This window comes from Rana temporaria, chromosome 8 (genome assembly GCF_905171775.1).
Source record: "Rana temporaria chromosome 8, aRanTem1.1, whole genome shotgun sequence".
NCBI classification, from domain to species: Eukaryota; Metazoa; Chordata; class Amphibia; order Anura; family Ranidae; genus Rana; species Rana temporaria.
In genome coordinates, this window is record NC_053496.1 from 6,502,589 (window position 1) to 6,518,958 (window position 16,370).

Here is a 16,370-nt window from a genome sequence, read left to right on the forward strand (position 1 = left end):
GCTTCAGAAACAGCTTGGGATTCGGTGACCCCTGGCAAATTGTCAATTAACCCCCAAGTTGAGAACCACTGATTTAGAGCCTAGTACACTGACGTGTGAGCTTGTAGTAGGGTGTAGGTTGCCTGGAAAATGTAAGTGACCAAGATTGGCAGAGTTTCTCCACATTACAGGTGGGTGTACCCTTCCTATCTAGTCCCTGAGCAGGAGGAAAGTGGGTGGGTCCCTTTCCAGCACGGCCATTAATGGTGGCGAATCGGGTCATGTGACAGAGTACCAACTGGGAGACCGGGACAGAACGTTGTCACCTTATAACCGGTAGCACCTAAACAACCATCGTGGCCTGGTTCACCAGGGACTATTTTAACCTCTTGGCTCTAATGGTACACAAATTTTTGGCCTCTCGACAGGTGGGCCTTAGCACTAGGGGTGGCATATTTGTGTACCAGATGCAGACACAACTGTCCTGAGAGCGCCCTCCTGGCGAGCTCCTGGCACAGTTACCGGTGGCTAACAAAATGTAGCGATCGGGGGGCTTCCTGATCATCTGACAGCCAATCAAGGCGGTCACTTGATTATAAACCCCACCCTGGCTCCCGGCATTTGAAACCCCTTAAAGGGCCGGGAGGGGGTGCCGGTGTTCTAGCAAGAAATGCCCCCTGTCGAATAATGCCGCCACTGTGCAATCAAACGCAGTCACTGTGCCATCAAACACTGCCACTGTGCCATCAAACGTTGCCACTGTGCCATCAAACGCAGTCACTGTGCCCATCAAACACTGTCACTGAGCCATCAAACGTTGCCACTGTGCCATCAAACACTGCCACTGTGCCATCAAACGTTGCCACTGTGCCATCAAACACTGCCACTGTGCCATCAAACGTTGCCACTGTGCCATCAAACACTGCCACTGTGCCATCAAACGTTGCCACTGTGCCATCAAACGCAGCCACTGTGCCCATCAAACACTGCCACTGTGCCATCAATCGTTGCCACTGTGCCATCAAACGTTGCCACTGTGCCATCAAACACTGCCACTGTGCCATCAAACGTTGCCACTGTGCCATCAAACGCAGCCACTGTGCCCATCAAACACTGCCATTGTGCCATCAATCGTTGCCACTATGCCCATCAAACGCAGCCACTGTGTGCCACTGTGCCCATCAAACGCAGCTACTGTGCCCATCAAATGCACCCACTGTGCCCATCAAATGCAGCCACTGTGCCCATCAAAAGCAGTCACTGTACCCATAAATTGCTGACACTGGGCCATCAAACACAGCCACTGTACTCATAACTTGCAGCCACTGTGCCATCAAACGCAGCTACTGTACCCATCAATTGCTGACACGATGCCCATCAATTTCTGCCAGTGTGCCCATCAATTGCCGCTACTGTGCCCATCAACTGCTGCTACTGTGCCCATCAACTGCTGCCAGTGTGACCATCAATTGCCGCTATTGTGCCCATCAATTGTGTTATTATTGTGTTATTCATTCGCTTTCCGAACACAACGATGAGTGAACAGCGAGCGACCAGCGTAGCGCCCGCTGTTCACCTTTTTGGACGCCTATTAGAGCCTATGGCTCCAATCAGGGGCTTCCAAAAAATACCCGGCGCCTGTGCACAATATCCGACATCGCTCCCGATGCTCGTGCGAGTCTGCAAGGGGCCGATCTCTTCATGTAGGGCGCGTGTGAGGGGCAGATGCCTACAGAAGGAGGCGTATTTTGTAATGATGGGCAGTGCTGGGCGGAATTTTTCACGACGCTTAAAAACACATCTCCTAAACAAATATATCTCTGCTATTCTTCCTACACGTGTTAAAATTCCGCCCCCCCCCCCCCATATCTTAACAGCACTGCCCATCATTACAAACGACGCCCCCTTCTGTAGGCATGCGCTCCCTCACAGGCGCCCATCATGAAGAGATCCGCCCCTTGCACGAGCATCGGGGAGCGTGTGGCACAACGTGGGCTATTGTGCGCAGGCGCCGTCTACAGCTGATCGTAAATTCCAATATTCGGCGGCTCCATAAGGCGCAAACGCAGTACCGGGGGGCGGGCATTTCTCTACAGGGGGCATTACTCGTCAGAACACCGGCGCCAAGGGGTTAATGAAAGCTGCAGCTTTAACACAAGGGCTTTCAAAACGGCATTACCATATTAGGATTTAATGATCGGCTTTAGATCTACTTTAAGAGTATTTACCATAAAAATAGAAAAAAATATTTATCTTGCGCTCAGTCATTGCAGTGAACATATGCGAGACGATGGTCGTGTTCTATGGAAACTATAACATCTGATGGATTAGGAGGAACCTTGTAACATATGATTGAGCTTATGGCAGGAGCTTGTGCCGGCTCACTAAAGACGACCTTCCCGGCAATGTCACTCACCTCCCGGCTCTTATGATGATGAACACATACATGGCAATAAAGACAAATGGCAGTTAGTACGAGCCAGTCCAACAAATGGCAGTTAGTACGAGCCAGTCCAACAAATGGCAGTTAGTATGAGCCAGTCCAACAAATGGCAGTTAGTATGAGCCAGTCCAACAAATGGCAGTTAGTACGAGCCATTTCAAAAAATGGCAGTTAGTACGAGCCAGTCCAAAAAATGGCAGTTAGTACGAGCCAGTCCAAAAAAAGGCAGTTAGTACGACCCAGTCCAGATATCCAACAAATGGTGTCTGCGTTATGTAATGGACTCCAATTCTGCATTTTTTTTAGACCATAAGGCATGAAAAAAAACGATGTTTTTCGGCATGTAGAAAAAAACAAAGTTTTTACCAACTTCATCATTAAAACGACATTGCCCACACACCATCGTTTTTAACAACTTAAGACCCGGACCTTTAGGCAGCTAAAGGACCTGGCCAGTTTTTGCGATTCGGCACTGCGTCGCTTTAACTGACAATTGCGCGGTCGTGCGACGTGGCTCCCAAACAAAATTGGCGTCCTTTGTTTCCCACAAATAGAGCTTTCTTTTGGTGGTATTTGATCACCTCTGCGGTTTTTATTTTTTGCGCTATAAACAAAAATACAGCGACAATATTGAAAAAAATACTATATTTTTTCCTTTTTGCTATAATAAATATCCCCCAAAAAGATATAAAAAAAATATTTTTTTCCTCAGTTTAGGGCGATACGTATTCTTCTACATATTTTTGGTAAAAAAAATCGCAATAAGCGTTTATCGATTGGTTTGGCGTTTACAAAATAGGGGATAGTTTTATTGCATTTTTATAAAAAAAAAAAATTTTTTACTACTAATGGCGGCGATCAGCGATTTTTTTCGTGACTGCGACATTACGGCGGACACTTCGGACAATTTTGACACATTTTTGGGACCATTGTCATTTTCACAGCAAAAAATGCATTAAAAATGCATTGTTCACTGTGAAAATGACAATTGCAGTTTGGGAGTTAACCACAAGGGGGCGCTGAAGGGGTTAAGTGTGACCTCATCTGTGTTTCTAACTGTAGGGGGGTGTGGCTGTAGGTGTGACAACATTGAACGGGTTTCCCTATAAAAGGGAACACACGATCAATGACGGCGCCACAGTGAAGAACGGGAAAGGTGTGTTTACACCAGTGTTTCTCAATTCCAGTCCTCAGGCCCCCCCAACAGGTCAGGTTTTCAGGATTTCCATTATTTTGCACAGGTGATTTGATCAGTTTCACTGCCTTAGTAATCACCACAGCCTTTTCATCTGAGGGAAATCCTGAAAACCTGACCTGTTGGGGGGGCCTGAGGACTGGAATTGAGAAACACTGGTTTACACACACCTCTCCCCGTTCTTCAGCTCCGGGGACCGATCGCGGGACTCCAGCGGCGATCGGGTCCGCGGGTCCCGCGGTCACGGAGCTTCAGACCGGGTCGCGGGCACGCGCCCGCAACCCACGGCTGGGCACTTAGAGATGACGTACCTGTACGTGCATGTGCCCAGCCGTGCCATTCTGCCGACGTATATCTGCAGGAGGCGGTCCTTAAGTGGTTAAAAAATGCTCTAGCAAAGCGCGGTGACGTACAACACGTACAACGCCACTATAAAGGGGAAGTTCCATGCGGATGGCGCCACCCTTGGGGCTGCTTTAGCTGATTCCGTGTTAGTAAAAGACGATTCGCGCTTTTCTGTCTGTTACAGCGTGATGAATGTGCGATCTCCATTATGAACGGTAGTTTTACCAGAACGAGCGCTCCCGTCTCATAACTTGCTTCTGAGCATGCGCGGGTTTTTCACGTCGTTTTAGCCCACACACGATCATTTTTTACAACCCGAAAAACTACATTGTTCAAAACGTCGTTAAAAAAATGCAGCATGTTCGGAATTTTTTTTTTTGTCGTTTTTCAGAACCCGAAAAATTACGTGAAGCCCACACACCATCATTGTAAATGACATTTTTTTAAAACAACGTTTTTTTCATGCCGAAAAATGATCGTGTGTACGCGGCATCAGATTTATGAAAGGTCAGTCACCCTGTGTTAGCTCCAGCACAGATGGATATGGAGCTTACCAGTGGCGGTGCGTCCATCAAGGGACGCAAGAGCACCGACCCCCCCCCCCCCCCTCTCCTGCACCCATCAATCTCCAATAGATAGATCCATGCATTGCATGAATCTATCTATTGTCAGCGCTGCCGCCCCCTATTCAGGTGTCTGGCCCCTTGGCCATAGGCTCTAATAGGCTTCCAAATCGGTAAGGAGCAGGCGCACTGCTGTGCGTTCGCTTCTTACGTAGTGCTGTGTTAGGGAAACAATGTATTAGTTTCCCTAACACTGACACCGCCTCTCAGCCAATCAGGTGCACCGGGTCTGGTGGTGGTTACCTGTCACCTGATTGGCTGAAGCGACAGGCGCTGTGAGGCGTCCAATCATAACAGAAGAGGACGGGAGAAGACATTGAAGATTTGGAGGGAGCGCGGAGGACGGAGCTGACCCGAGACAGGTAAGTGCCGGGCATGGGGGGGGGGGGGTGGAACTAGCGGCAATTGACTGGGCACACTGGTGGCAACTGATGGGGCACACTGGCAGCAATTGATGGTTACAGTAGTCGCGTTTGATGGCCCAGTGGCGGCAATTCATGGACACAGTGGCAGCATTTAATGGGCACAGTGGCGGCAATTTATGGGTACAGTGGCTGCGTTTGATGGACACCGTGGCTGCGGTTGATGGCACAGTAGCTGCATTTGATGGGCGCAGTGGCTGCATTTGATGGCACAGTGGCTGCGTTTGATGGGCACAGTGGCTGCTATTGATGGGCACAGTGGCTGCTATTGATGGGCACAGTGGTTGCGTTTGATGGCACAGTGGCTGCATTGGATGGCACAGTGGCTGCGTTTGAGGGGCACAGTGGTGGCAATTGGTGGCACAGTGGCTACATTTGATGGGCACTGTGGCGACAATTGGTGGCACAGTGGCTGTGTTTGATGGGCACAGTGGCTGTGTTTAATGGGCACAGTGGCTGCGTTTGATGGCACAGTGGCTGCGTTTGATGGCACAGTGGCGGAGTTTGAGTGGCACAGTGGTGGCAATTGGTGGCACAGTGACTGCGTTTGATGGGCACAGTGGTGGCAATTGGTGTGCATAGTGGCGAAAATTGGTGGCACAGTGACTGCGTTTGATGGCACAGTGGCGCCGTTTGATGGGCACAGTGGCAGCAATTGGTGGCACAGTGGTGGCAATTGGTGGGCACAGTGGCGACAATTGGTGGCACAGTGGCTGCGTTTGATGGGCACAGTGGCAGCAATTGGTGGGCACAGTGGTGGCAATTGGTGGGCACAGTGGCGGCAATTGATGGGCACAGAGGCTGCAATTGATGTTTTTTTTTTAGCCGCCTCTGGAGCTTACACAGCTATTAGACCCTGGCTGGGCGAAGGGTTGTCCCCACCAGACAACAAGAGAACCTGAGATTTTTTGCCCTGAACAGCCAAAGTGACAGGTTCTCTTTAAGTATCCCATCCCTGGGAATTCTCATCAACTTTTTATTGCTCAATCATGATGGAAATCATATCCGGCTCGGCAACAAAGTGACCACTTCAAGGGCGAGCGGCCATGGTCCCCCCCGTAAACTTGACGACGCAATTACCTGCGCCGCATTTCTTTTCCGAGGTCAGAAAACGCTTTATTTTCCAAATTACATTCCTCCAGATTCACCGCCGAAGGCGAACAAGGCCGGCCGGAGGGTATTTATCATCATCATAAAAGTCTTCATTAAGTTCACATCCCGGCGCTCGCCTTTCCTTGGAAAGTTTTCTGAAATTCATAGTTAATGAGGCACGGGAGCCATTTACAACAGCAGATTTAATTGCACCGCCGCGCAGCGCACGCAACGCGCAAAAAAAAAAAAAAGATATTTACCGACATGAGAGATGAAATGAAGACAGATGTCCGGGGCGTCGGCGAGGGACCGCGGCAAAAAACAACCCGGCGAATTCCGGCAGCCGAAAAATCTCCCTGGGCAAATCGTTCCGCATCTGCTTGAACTTGACGTGATGGATTGGTGATGGAGGCGCGAGACGGCGACGAAACGTGTAGCGGAGGGCGGTGTGTGCCGGCGTTTTTTCTTTAGTAATCATTGCCCATCGCTTTCCTCGGGGGGCTCATTCACACGTACCCGTTTAATGAGACGCTCCAGTCTTTCCAAAAAAACGTCGACGACGACGTGGCTCCCAAACAAAATTGGCGTCCTTTTTTCCCCCACAAATAGAGCTTTCTTTTGGTGGTATTTGATCACCTCTGGGGTTTTTATTTTTTGCGCTATAAACAAAAATAGAGCGACAATTTTGAAAAAAATTCAATATTTTTTACTTTTTGCTATAATAAATATCCCCCAAAAACATATATAAAACATTTTTTTCCCTCAGTTTAGGCCGATACGTATTCTTCTACCTATTTTTGGTATAAAAAAAAAAGCAATAAGCGTTTATCGATTGGTTTGCGCAAAATTTATAGCGTTTACAAAATAGGGGATAGTTTTATTGCATTTTTTTTTTTACTACTAATGGCGGCGATCAGCGATTTTTTTCGTGACTGCGACATTATGGCGGACACTTCGGACAATTTTGACACATTTTTGGGACCATTGTCATTTTCACAGCAAAAAAATGCATTTAAATTGCATTGTTTATTGTGAAAATGACAGTTGCAGTTTGGGAGTTAACCACAAGGGGGCGCTGAAGGAGTTAGGGTTCACCTAGTGTGTGTTTACAACTGTAGGGGGGTGTGGCTGTAGGAATGACGTCATCGATTGTGTCTCCCTATAAAAGGGATCACTCGATCGATACGCCGCCACAGTGAAGCACGGGGAAGCCGTGTTTACATACGGCTCTCCCCGTTCTTCAGCTCCGGGGAGCGATCGCGACGGAGCAGCTATAAACGAATAACCGCGCCGTCGTCCCGGATCGCTCCCCGCGGGAATCCGACCGCCGCATGTAGCGGGGGGGGGGGGGGTCCCGATCGGACCCCCGTCCCGCGGAAAGGCAAGGACGTACATGTACGCCCATTTGCCTGTACGTGCCATTCTGTGGACGTACATATACATGCGGCGGTCGGGAAGTGGTTAAAGACCGAAATAAAATGATAAAGGAAGGTTAACTGGCCCCCTAAACTACAGCGCCCGTACGCTCGAGGTCTCTGTTGGTTGGATCAGTTGGCGAATTCATGTCTACCCTATATTGTCAAAAGTATTGGGACACCTGTAAAGTAGATCAAATCCCTAACTAAATATCATTTAATTGAACCGTGCGTCATACACAACTGCCATTTATTATTTTATAGGATACACTATATTACCAAAAGTATTGGGACGCCTGCCTTTACACGCACATGAACTTTAATGGTATCCCCAGTCTAAAGCCCTGTACACACGCCCCAGATTCTCCTCAGGGAAAAACTTTGTTTTTCCTGATGAGATTCCTGGCAATTCAAAAGAACACTCAATTCAAAAGAACCGCCGTTCTTTTGAATGGCACGAACGCGGTGACGTCATCGAGTACGACACATTCGATGCCGTCGCCAGAGGCGGCTCTTTAATTAGGCAAATTAGGCGGTCCCCAGTTTTGAGGGTCAGGGGGCCTTATCCTGCTGTGCTCAGGCAGCGTTAAGAGCCCTGACTCAGGAGCGGGGCCACCAGCGTTCCTAACAACCAGTGAATATCGGTGACACCACCCCTTGTGACGTCAATGACACAGCATGCCCTCAGTCAATGACGTCACAAGGGGGCGGGTTCACAAGGTGACATCACCAGGGGGCCCCCACCCCTTAGTTATTAACCACTTAAGGACCGCCTCCTGCACATGTACGTCGGCAGAATGGCACGGCTGGGCACAAGCACGTACCTTTAAGTCCTCTTTAAGTTCCCAGCCGTGGGTCGCAGACGCCCGCCCGCAACCCGGTCCGAAGCTCCGTGACCGAGGGACCCGCGGACCCGATCGCCACCGGAGTCCCGCGATAGGTCCCCGGAGCTGAAGAACGGGGAGAGCCGTGTGTAAACACAGCTTCCCCGTTCTTCACTGTGGCGCCGTCATCGATCGTCTGTTCCCTGATATAGGGAAAGACGATCAATGACGTCACACGTCCAGCCCCGCCCCCTACAGTTAGAAACACATATGAGGTCACACTTAACCCCTTCAGCGCCCCCTAGTGGTTAACTCCCAAACTGCAATTGTCATTTTCACAGTAAACAATGCATTTTTATAGCATGTCAAAATTGTCCGAAGTGTCCGCCATAATGTCGCAGTCATGAAAAAAAATCGCCGATTGCCACCTTGGTAGTAAAAAATTTTTTTTATAAAAATGCAATAAAACTATCCCCTATTTTGTAAACGCTAAACATTTTGCGCAAACCAATCGATAAACGCTTATTGCGGTTTTTTTTCCCAAAAATAGGTAGAAGAATATGTATTGGCCTAAACTGAGGAAAAAATAACATTTTATATATTTTTGGGGATATTTATTATAGCAAAAAAGTAAAAAATATTGCATTTTTTTCAAAATCGTTGCTCTATTTTTGTTTATAGCGCAAAAAATAAAAACCGCAGAGGTGATCAAATACCACCAAAAGAAAGCTCTATTTGTGGGGGAAAAAAGGACGCCAACTTTGTTTGGGAGCCACGTCGCACGACCGCGCAATTGTCAGTTAAAGCGACGCAGTGCCGAATCGCAAAAACTGGCCGGGTCCTTTAGCTGCCTAAAGGTCTGGGTCTAAAGTGGTTAAAGTTCATGTGCGTGTAAAGGCAGGCGTCCCAAAACTTTTGGAAATATAGTGTACCTCCAAAAAAAAAAAATGGCAGTTGCGTATGATTCACAGTCCAATGAAATGATATCTAGTTCGGGGTTTAGATCGACTTCAATACTCCGAACGTCTGTGGGCACTTTAAATGCGCCCAAATCTACATCATCTATTGCCGGATCTTACCGCAGACTTTTGCGAGCGTTAAAAAAAACGCTTCCTTTCCTCCAATGGGAGGATCTTGAATTGCAGATGTGATTTTTTTTTTCTTTTGATAAAAAGACATTCTGACATATCCAAGAATGCTATTTATAGAGCGGGTCGCTGTAGACGCGACGGAAAAGGCAAGCACGCGAAATTTTACTCATCTCTAGCAGCGGCTTAAAGGGAGATAAAAAAAAACGAATAAAACATTTTGTTCCTCATTTTATGTAAAACGAATTTTTTAACCTCTTGCCGACCGCCTAACATGTATATACACGTCGGCAGAATGGCTCGTGTGGGCAAACGAACCTGTACGTTGCTTTAAAAAAAAAAGAAGCTGCGCGTGCGCACCTGCTGCGAGCTCCGTGACCGTGCCCGCGGGACCCATGGATTTGATGTCCGCCGGGGTCCTGCAATGGTCTCACGGAGCGGCAGAACGGGAAGGGGGTGCCTTTGTAAACAAGTTCTGCCTAGTGACAGGACACTGATCGTCTGCTCCCTGTGATCAGTGTTGTGTCACAGTTAACCACACCCCCCCCCTAACAGTTAGAATCACTCCCTAGGACACACTTAACACTTAATGTAAACAAGGCATTTCCCTGTTCTGCCTAGTGACAGGACACTGATCGTCTGCTCCCTGTCATCGGGAGCAGTGATCACTGTCGTGTCAATTGTAGCCCATCCCCCACACAGTTAGAATCACTCCCTAGGACACACTTAACCCCTTCCTCGCCCCCCCTGGTGTTTAACCCCTTCCCTGCCAGTGACATTTATACAGTAATCGGTGCATTTTTATAGCGTATAAATGACAATGGTCCCGAAATAGCATCAAAAGTGTCCGAAGTGTCCGCCATAATGTCGCAAGTCACGATAAAAATCGCTGATCGCCGCCATTATTAGTAAAAAAAAAAAAAATTATAATAAAAATGTCATAAAACTATCCCCTATTTTGTAGACACTATAACTTTTGCGCAAACCAATCGATAAACGCTTATTGCGATTTTTATTTTTTTACCAATAATAAGTAGAAGAATACGTATCGGAAATAAAACGTTTTTTTATATATTTTTGGGGGATATTTATTATAGCAAAAAGTAAAAAATATTGATTTTTTTTTTTTTTCAAATTGTCGCTCTATTTTTGTTTATAGCGCAAAAAATAAAAACCACAGAGGTGATCAAATACCACCGAAAGAAAGCTCTATTTGTGGAGAAAAAGGACGCCAATTTTGTTTGGGAGCCACGTCGCACGACCGCGCAATTGTCAGTTAAAGCGACGCAGTGCCGAATCGCAAAAAGTGCTCTGGTCAGGAAGAGGGGTAAATCTGTCCGGGGCTGAAGTGGTTAAATCATCATTGATTTTTTTTATGGTCTTTTTTTTTTAAAAAAATTCTTGCGCTGCCCTTCCTCCCGAGGGTTCCGTTCATAATTGGCGCAGAGTCTCCAGCGCCGGGACCGTATCGCTCGCATTATAAATATTTAAAAAAGGTCACTTTGGTTCCCATTCATTAAATCAGTTTGGTTCTAAATAACGCGACCTTTTCCACCGCGACTTTCTTATTATTGCGCTTTTTATAGTCCGAGGAAAAACGAGGTCATTATATTGTTTGGAGGAGTTGAAGAAATTTTCATCAACTCCTTTATGAAAAGACCCCCCCTCCACTAACGACAGACCCCCCTCCCGCAGAACAGACCCCCTTCCACTAACTACAGACCCCCCTCCCGCAGAACAGATCCCCCCTCCACTAACTACAGACCCCCCTCCTGCAGTACAGACCCCCCTCCACTAACTACAGACCCCCCTCCCGCAGAACAGATCCCCCCTCCACTAACGACAGACCCCCCTCCCGCAGAACAGACCCCCTTCCACTAACTACAGACCCCCCTCCCGCAGAACAGACCCCCTCCACTAACTACAGACCCCCCTCCCTCAGTACAGACCCCCCTTCCACTAACTACAGACCCCCCTCCCGCAGAACAGACCCCCTTCCACTAACTACAGACCCCCCTCCCGCAGAACAGACCCCCTTCCACTAACTACAGACCCCCCTCCCGCAGAACAGACCCCCCCTCCACTAACGACAGACCCCCCTCCCGCAGAACAGATCCCCCCTCCACTAACTACAGACCCCCCTCCAGCAGTACAGACCCCCTTCCACTAACTACAGACCCCCCTCCCGCAGTACAGACCCCCTTCCACTAACTACAGACCCCCCTCCCGCAGAACAGACCCCCCTCCACTAACTACAGACCCCCCTCCCGCAGAACAGACCCCCCTCCACTAACTACAGACCGCCCTCCCACAGAACAGACCCCCTTCCACTAACTACAGACCGCCCTCCCGCAGTACAGACACCCTCCACTAACTACAGACCCCCCTCCCGCAGTACAGACCCCCTTCCACTAACTACAGACCCCCCTCCCGCAGAACAGACCCCCCTCCACTAACTACAGACCCCCCCTCCCGCAGTACAGACCCCCTTCCACTAACTACAGACCGCCCTCCCGCAGAACAGACCCCCCCTCCACTAACTACAGACCCCCCTCCAGCAGTACAGACCCCCTTCCACTAACTACAGACCCCCCTCCCGCAGAACAGACCCCCCCTCCACTAACTACAGACCCCCCTCCAGCAGTACAGACCCCCTTCCACTAACTACAGACCCCCCTCCCGCAGTACAGACCCCCCTCCACTAACTACAGACCCCCCTCCTGCAGTACAGACCCCCCTTCCACTAACTACAGACCCCCCTCCCGCAGTACAGACCCCCCTTCCACTAACTACAGACCCCCCTCCCGCAGTACAGACCCCCCTTCCACTAACTACAGACCCCCCTCCCGCAGTACAGACCCCCCTTCCACTAACTACAGACCCCCCTCCCGCAGTACAGAACCCCCTTCCACTAACTACAGACCCCCCTCCCGCAGTACAGACCCCCCTCCACTAACTACAGACCCCCCTCCCGCAGTACAGACCCCCCTCCACTAACTACAGACCCCCCTCCAGCAGTACAGTCCCCCTCCACTAACTACAGACCGCCCTCCCGCAGTACAGACCCCCTTCCACTAACTACAGACCCCCCTCCCGCAGTACAGACCCCCTTCCACTAACTACAGACCCCCCTCCCGCAGAACAGACCCCCCTCCACTAACTACAGACCCCCCCTCCCGAAGTACAGACCCCCTTCCACTAACTACAGACCCCCCTCCCGCAGAACAGACCCCCCTCCACTAACTACAGACCCCCCTCCCGCAGTACAGACCCCCCTCCACTAACTACAGACCCCCCTCCCACAGTACAGACCCCCCTCCACTAACTACAGACCCCCCTCCCACAGTACAGACCTCCCCACTAAGTACAGACCCCCTCCCTCAGTACAGACCCCCCTCCCGCAGTACAGACACCCTCCACTAACTACAGACCCCCCTCCTGCAGTACAGACCCCCTTTCCACTAACTACAGACCCCCCTCCCGCAGTACAGACACCCTCCACTAACTACAGACCCCCCTCCTGCAGTACAGACCCCCCTTCCACTAACTACAGACCCCCCTCCCGCAGAACAGACCCCCTTCCACTAACTACAGACCCCCCTCCCGCAGTACAGACCCCCTTCCACTAACTACAGACCCCCCTCCCGCAGTACAGACCCCCTCCACTAACTACAGACCCCCCTCCTGCAGAACAGACCCCCCTCCACTAACTACAGACCGCCCTCCCGCAGTACAGACCCCCTCCACTAACTACAGACCCCCCTCCTGCAGAACAGACCCCCCTCCACTAACTACAGACCCCCCTCCCGCAGAACAGACCCCCCTCCACTAACTACAGACCCCCCTCCCGCAGTACAGACCCCCTTCCACTAACTACAGATCCCCCTACCACAGTACAGACCCCCTTCCACTAACTACAGACCCCCCTCCCGCAGTACAGACCCCCTTCCACTAACTACAGACCCCCCTCCCGCAGTACAGACCCCCTCCACTAACTACAGACCCCCCTCCTGCAGAACAGACCCCCCTCCACTAACTACAGACCCCCCTCCTGCAGAACAGACCCCCCTCCACTAACTACAGACCCCCCTCCCGCAGTACAGACCCCCCTCCACTAACTACAGACCCCCCTCCCGCAGAACAGACCCCCCTCCACTAACTACAGACCCCCCTCCCGCAGAACAGACCCCCCTCCACTAACTACAGACCGCCCTCCCGCAGTACAGACCCCCTTCCACTAACTACAGACCCCCCTCCCGCAGAACAGACCCCCCTCCACTAACTACAGACCCCCCTCCCGCAGAACAGACCCCCCTCCACTAACTACAGACCCCCCTCCCGCAGAACAGACCCCCCTCCACTAACTACAGACCGCCCTCCCGCACTACAGACCCCCTCCACTAACTACAGACCCCCCTCCTGCAGAACAGACCCCCCTCCACTAACTACAGACCCCCCTCCTGCAGAACAGACCCCCCTCCACTAACTACAGACCCCCCTCCCGCAGTACAGACCCCCCTCCACTAACTACAGACCCCCCTCCCGCAGAACAGACCCCCCTCCACTAACTACAGACCGCCCTCCCGCAGAACAGACCCCCCTGCACTAACTACAGACCGCCCTCCCGCAGTACAGACCCCCTCCACTAACTACAGACCCCCCTCCCGCAGTACAGACCCCCTTCCACTAACTACAGACCCCCTTCCACTAACTACAAACCCCCCTCCTGCAGTACAGACCCCCCTTCCACTAACTACAGACCCCCCTCCCGCAGTACAGACCCCCCTTCCACTAACTACAGACCCCCCTCCCGCAGTACAGACCCCCCTCCACTAACTACAGATCCCTCTCACTAATACAGACCGCCTCCCTCAGAACAGACCCCCCCCCCCCAAGTACAGACTCCCTCCCTCAGTACAGACACCCCCCACCAAGTACAGACCCCCTCCCTCAGTACAGACCCCCCTACTGCAGTACAGACGCCCCTCCACTAACTATAGACCCCCTCCACTAACTACAGACCGCCTCCCTCAGAACAGACCCCCCCACCAAGTACAGACTCCCTCCCTCAGTACAGACACCCCCCACCAAGTACAGACCCCCTCCCTCAGTACAGACCCCCCTACTGCAGTACAGACGCCCTTCCACTAACTATAGACCCCCTCCACGAACTACAGACCCCTCTCCCACAGTACAGACCCCCCCACCAAGTACAGATCCCCTCCCTCAGTACAGACCCCCCACCAAGTACAGACCCCTCCCTCAGTACAGACCCCCCACCAAGTACAGACCCCCTCCCTCAGTACAGACACCCCCCCCACCTCAGTGCAGACCCCCTCAGTAGTAAAGACACCCCCCTAAGTGTAGACCCCCCTCTGTACAGACACCCCTCCCCTCAGTACAGACACCCCCCTCAGTGCAGACCGCCCTCAGTACAGACACCCCCAGCAGTGCAGACCCCCCTCAGTACAGACACCTCCCTCAGCGCAGACCCCCCTCAGTGCAGACACCCCCAGCAGTGCAGACCCCCCTCAGTAGAGACACCCCCTAGTGCAGTGTCAATAGAAATAATTGTGCCCCATTGTAGGTGTCAATGGAAGGAATTGTGCCAGATTGTTGGTGTCAGTGGGAGGAAAAGTGCCCCATTGTTGGTGTCAGTGACAGGAATTACGCCCCATTGTTGGTGTCATTGGATGGAGTATTGCCCCAAGGGCCTGATAAAGACAAGCAAAGACAAGCAAATCTGCCACACTGCTTTGGAGGAAATACAGAATTTTCTAGACATACATAGGTAGATTCAGGTACAATGGAGCAAATTTACGGCGGCGTAGCTTAGCGTGTTTAGGCTACGCCGCCGTAAGTTACCTAGGCAAGTACATGATTCTCAATGTACTTGCCTGCTATGTTACGGCGGCGTAGCCTAAAGCGGGCGGGCGTAAGGGCGCCGAATTCAAATGTGTGGAAGGGGGGCGTGTTTAATGCTAATAAGGCTTGACCTTACGTTTTTGACGTTTCTTTACTGCGCATGCGCCGGGCGCCTACATTTCCCAGTGTGCATTGCGGCTAAGTACGCCGTACGGGCCTATTGATTTCGACGTGGACGTAAACGGCGTAAATCCCGATTCGCGGACGACTTACGCAAACGACGTAGAAAATTTGAATCTCGCGGCGGGAACGGCGGCCATACTTTAACATTGTTATTCCACCTAATAGATGGAATAACTTTAGGCCTGCTAATGCCTTACGAAAACGGCGTAAAGCGGCCGGGCGTACGTTCGTGAATCGGCGTATCAACTCATTTACATATTCTACGCCGACCGCAATGGAAGCGCCACCTAGCGGCCATCCGAAAAATTGCAACCTAAGATAGGACGGCGCAAGCTCTTATCTTAGTTGGCCTGGATTCAAGAAGCAATTGCGCCTGTGTAACCATAGTTACACAGCGCAATTGCTTACTTGCCCCGGCGTAACGAATGCTCCTGATTCAGGAACCTCGTTACGCCGACTGCAGCCTAAAATATGCGCGGCATAAGGCTCTTATGCCCGCGTATCTTAGGCTGCATTCTTGTGATGGCCGATAGGTGGCGTTCCCGTTGTGCTCAGCGTATAGTATGCAAATTGCATACTAACGCCGATTCACAATGTTACGCGAGCCCTGCGTACGCAGTTTACGTCGTTTCCGTACGGCGTTTTTCACGTAAGGCTGCCCCTGCTATTAGCAGGGGCAGCCAATGTTACGTATACCCGTCGTTCCCGCGTCGCGAAATTTCAAATTTACGTAGTTTGCGTAAGTGATTCGTGAAAGGCGCTGGACGCCATTCACGTTCACTTTGAAGCAAATGACGTCCTTGCGACGTCATTTGCCGCAATGCACGTCGGGAAAGTTTCCCGACGGAGCATGCGCTCTACGATCGGCGCGGGAACGCGCCTAATTTAAATGATTC